A 5,309-nucleotide genomic window follows, 5' to 3' on the forward strand; every position below is an offset into this window, starting at 1 on the left:
AGGGAAGAAAGAGAAAAAAAAAATTAAATTAAGAATAATTATTATTTAAGCAGGCGGTTTCCCGGAAACAAGCGTATAAGTAATGCACCTGTACTGGAGCTGGAACGGGAGAAAGGGTGATTTTCCTTTCGGGGAGCCAGTTATTGACGCGGTCGTATGTGGACGTAAATCGCGGGATGGGGGTTAAGTAAATAAGTTCAACACGGGGTTGAAGGTAAATATTGCTGCCCAAACAAGTTCTAGTGTTGCTGATGCATTGATTTTTGTCGAGCTTCAAATATAAAAAGATTTGAAAATAGCGAAGCAACCACTCAGTTCATTAGAATTGTTAATCGGTAGTTTGACATACTTAACTCCAGGAATCCTCATGGAAAAGTGTATAAATGTGCAACTAACATTGAAAGAATACAAATGTTATTATATGATATAGTTACATACATAAAAGCACTGACATGGGATAAAGGACAAGGATTATATTCCAATTAATAGCCTCTTCTTTGCATACTTTATTGTTACGTTCAACAAGTTCCATAAGCTGTTTAAAACCAACACTTGAGCAGAACGACAAAGATTTAATGCGATCAATTTTAATGAATTAAAATGTTTACTATTATGTAAATTCAAGTGTTCTTTAGTAACAACAAAATCGGTATACTCAATATTTTTATAATAAAAAGAAGATTTTGTAACTGCAATAGACTTTAATGTATCTCTCATTGAGCTCTGAGCATTTCTCACTAATTTACGAACATGGCTTGGACGTATAATACAGTGAACTAATTTTGATGGGTCGCTTGGATGAAAAAAATGTGTTATCAATTCTTTTGCTGGAAAATGTGCACCCAGTTTGTAAAATGAGTTGCAGGCCCATCAAAAATAATTGATGGAATTTCGATACCTGTAAAAAAAAATGTCAAATAAGTTCTTTAATTTCATTGATAAAAATATTTTGTTATGATTTTTTTTACCTATTTCAAAAAGTCTTTTCAAAGTTTCTAGTACTAAATAAACTTTATCTTCTGCAGTTGATCCTTTGTGTAAGAAATAAGTTACAGGAACTTTCCATGAATCATCCAGTGCAACCACCATAAGAACAACAACTTGAGTTGCTGCTTTAAGCTCAGTTTCATTCTATGCTGAACCCATGGTAATTTTGTCCATCCTACTCTATTTGCTTTTTAATGTGCATTTCATCAAATATTAAGGTACAAAAAAGTTTTTTCCCTTTTCCTTGTAACCATCAGTTTTAATTTTAAGTGCTTTAAATGACTCTAAATTCTTTTTTAACCTTTATCTCGTGGTACCAAGACCTTACTGTATATGGATGTGGTAAGCAATGGCCAAATTCTTCTCTTACAAAACTATAGGTCTTGGGAGAATGAAAGTTCAAAGTAAATGCAAATACCCTTAGTATTAGGCTAAAGCATTTTTTCCCCACGTTTATTTACTTATTTATTTATATAAATAAACGCCAATCGGCTTTTGGTAAAGTTAAATATACAAAATAACACTGATAACAGTTAACAAAGTATGAACAAAGAAAATTACATTTATAACCTAATGCTAAAAATAACAGGATATGCAGTGAACAAGTATAAAATTTAAAAAAAACTGACTAACATAGAAGATGACATAATAATAGCAAAAATACATTAATTAATGGGAGTGGGTAAGTAAAGTTAGGTCGGCTCATTTGCGATCACTATTTGAAGAAAGAAAGAAGAAATGGTTACTCTAAAGACTTTTGATAGTTTGCATAATTATACAAACTTGACAAACGTGTTTCTCTAAGCATTTTTTCATAAGATAACCGCAAACATAAGTAAAATAGTTATGTTCTGGTAGATTTAGATTTCCATAATCCACTGTATCGATTTTTATAGGATTTAAATTAAAAAAGTTTTGCTTAGGAGTTATTAGATCAGGAATTTTGGAAGCTAATTGAGGATCACTTATGCTACATAAAATTTGGTCAAGATCTTCAATACAATTAGCTACGGCGGAATGTTGGAAATAATTGAGACAAAAAACTTTTTAAAAACCTTTAATAAATTGTATCGAAGATGCATTCATGTTATTACCATTTTGGTTACGCATGGTCCCAAATAAATTTTCCAAGCAGTCTTGATTCAACCTACCAGTGCAAAGAACATAAACTTTATTTTGGGTTGGGTTTAAAGAATTATATAGCGTTTGCAAACCAGATATTAAAACTAAACATCCATTTATAAAGTTTACGCGTTTAGTAACGTCAGTTTCATTCAATTTGTTAATTACCTTCATGTTATTTAATACTTCAAACATTTTAGTTAAATGATTTGTTTGAGGAGAAATATATTTGAAGGGGTTATTGTAATTTCTATTAGGAGTAGTTGACGAATTGAAAATATCGAATAATTTTTCCATATTATTATAAATAAAATATATTGTATGTTTTGCACTAGGAGATAAAATCCCAAAATTCATAGCGGTGGACATGCCGGCAGCAACACTCGAACTAAATACCTGTGCTGCTAACCGTACTTTCATTTTTTCAAATGGCCCTGGATGAACTTATGAATATGTTAATTTTGGGACCATGCGTGGATTACATTTCGAATCAAAATTATAAAAAGTATCTAAGTAATTCTTCTCAACTAAATCACCGTTAATCTCAAAATTATGTTTAAAAAACATATTACGCGCCGATTTTAATAAGTGAGGGGGATCAAATATATTTAACACTTTTTCCTCGTCAACTTCAAAGTAAGGATGAGTTAAAATAACATGGTTGATATTAGAAAATTGAATAAAATTTGAACCCTGATTAGAATAAAAGCTTTTACTCTAATATTGATACTTCGAGGTCGGCGAATAGCTGAAAAAATAATGCCATTTAAATCCGTACCAAAACATGTATTAGAGATTAAGTAGTATGCAATTGGTCGGTTCCAATTTCAGTTTAATCCTCTGATCATGAGTACCAGAGCAGATTCATATGTATTGCCGGTTTTCGATTGATTTAAGCCAATAATTTTATCTTTAGAGACATTGTAAAAAAGATGTGATTTTATTGACATCTCATCAGCACAAAGAAAGGAATCTAGAGCTTCGGGACGAAAGTTTCTCGTATTAAAAGATAAAAAGTTAAATATTATTTAGACCGGGTTTGAGCTCATATCAAGAAGTTATGTTTCTCAGCGTTCGAATATCGGGAAGGTAAAATGATTTTTGTAAAAACCTAAAGACTTTAGGACCAAGAAAATGAATTGTTGATGCCAGCTGTTTAATTTGCTTAGAATATCTTCTTGAACGTGGAGCCCTATCTTTATTAACCATATTATTTTTTACCAACATAAATAATGTTAACAAAGCTCAAGGCATTTATCAGCGGTGTTTGCTTGCTCCAGCATTACTTTCAGGTGCGATACAGTTTTTTCCAGTTCCTTCTGAGTCTGAAGGGCTTCAACAAGCTGATTTCTAAGTCCAAGATTCCTTGGAGTTCTGAAAGACAAATCTTTAGAAGTTTGGACACTTGTTGAGGCCGCTCCCACTCGTACCGCGAGGCCAAAGGTAGACCGTTGTGGCGGTCTTCCCAGCTCTGCCTATACAGGTCGTAGTCACCTCTTGGTGGACCTTGGGGACCCTGAATCAGCCCGAGGGCTTCTTCCATTAGCCGTGTCGCCCGCCGCAAGGTGGTCCTCGGAGGGCGGTACTCCCTTCGCCACTGGGTATTTGGCCGCCGTCCCCGCTCTTCCAGGGTTTCCGACCTGTTAAATCTGAAATATTAAAAAGGTCTTTATGTTTTAATGTAAAACTATAATGTCATACCAGGCGTTGAACTATGTGATGAGGGTTCATCGATTTGAAAATTACTTTCCCCTGACACAAAGTGATGCTGAACTGTTGTTTTTAAAAGCCTGTGCCAAAGGACTTCTGGGGCAACTACATGAGCGTTATGACATTGTTGATATTTCCAATAATCTATTCCCTATATAGTCTAGTGAATCACCAGCAACAAGTGTTCAAAGTTTTATTTGTAATTGGAATACATCAACTAATTCCACTGATGATCAATAACGTTTTTAATAATTTAATAATTTTTAATATACTTTATTACCTATTACTATAATATTATCTTTTAATTCAAAGTCAAGTTGTTACACAAAAGTCTGAGGGAAAACTATTAAGTATCTATTTATTTTAATGTTATTTTTTTTATTATTTTAGTTACATATAAGCCTGAGGAAAATACTTATATGGTGAATATTTTTTATAATATTCAGTTCTTAAATTGTTAATGATACATTTAGGTTTTGCTAAAATGTAACTAAATTTTGTAAAGTAAATAAAGTATTATTTTTACCTTCATATATGTCTTGTAATACTTCATAAATAGCCCTACACGCCTCATCTAATTCATGTTCTACATTTTAAGTCCTCATATAACCTGCCAGTAGCTAGAAACCGTAAAGTAGCTATAAGACGTTTTTCTGCAGGTATTGCCTGGCGCATTACTGTATCTTGTTTGGTTATTCACGGTCTTAGTAAATCTGAGTAGAAAATAAATGTTTAATACTGGATATATTACAATTTATGAATATTACATTAATGTCATATTATGACACATTATACACATCAAAATGTTCCAACATTAATATAAAAAAATAATATGGTGTATAATTTAAATTTGTAAAACACTTACCCAAAAGTCGATCAAAATCTGGTTTTGCCATCCTCAAATAGTTTTTCAAATCATTTGGTTCATTTTCGTTCAACTCTTTTAATAATGGTATATGACCAAACAAGTCCCTTCTAGCGAGCCAGTTTTTGAAACACTTTCATTTTTTTTGTTTTAATTAAAATAAAGACAATATTTACAATCTGTATACAATAAAACAATAGGTAAATGAGCTGAAATAGAAACTAGACAAGACGACGTAAAAGAAGGGAGCGTCCATTAACACTACTTCCAAATAGGAATTTAAAATTTCAGTTTAAGGGATTAGTACTTTTTTATATATTTTTTTGAATTGTATGTTAAGTGTTGAGTAAATCACGTGGCCAGTTCCGTTTTAGTCTGCGAGGAGGATTGTGGGGAATTGTGAGAGAAGCTAGCTTAGGTATAAGAGGATTAGAGTGGTTGAGAGCGTTCGTATAGAATTTTTTATAGTGGTAGGAAGCAAGGGTAGATAGCATTGGTGTGTTGAGGTCATTGTGTAGGGTTCGGTTACTTACATACCAGGGAGCGTTTGTGATGAGACGTAGGCTTATTGATTGAAAAGATTGAAGGATGTTTAAATTAGAGATTTTAGTAGTTCCCCAGACTT

General features: G+C 32.6%; 1 pseudogene; it reads right to left on the minus strand.

The window, feature by feature from the left end:
• Positions 1–1,261: 1,261 nt before the first annotated feature.
• Positions 1,262–4,351, minus strand: LOC126847311 (uncharacterized; annotated as a pseudogene).
• Positions 4,352–5,309: the final 958 nt, after the last annotated feature.

This window comes from Adelges cooleyi, unplaced genomic scaffold (genome assembly GCF_023614345.1).
Source record: "Adelges cooleyi isolate 19-005CV unplaced genomic scaffold, UGA_ACOO_1.1 ACOO_flye_CR_arks_rails_tigmint_CR_PRNA_93, whole genome shotgun sequence".
Classification (NCBI taxonomy): Eukaryota; Metazoa; Arthropoda; class Insecta; order Hemiptera; family Adelgidae; genus Adelges; species Adelges cooleyi.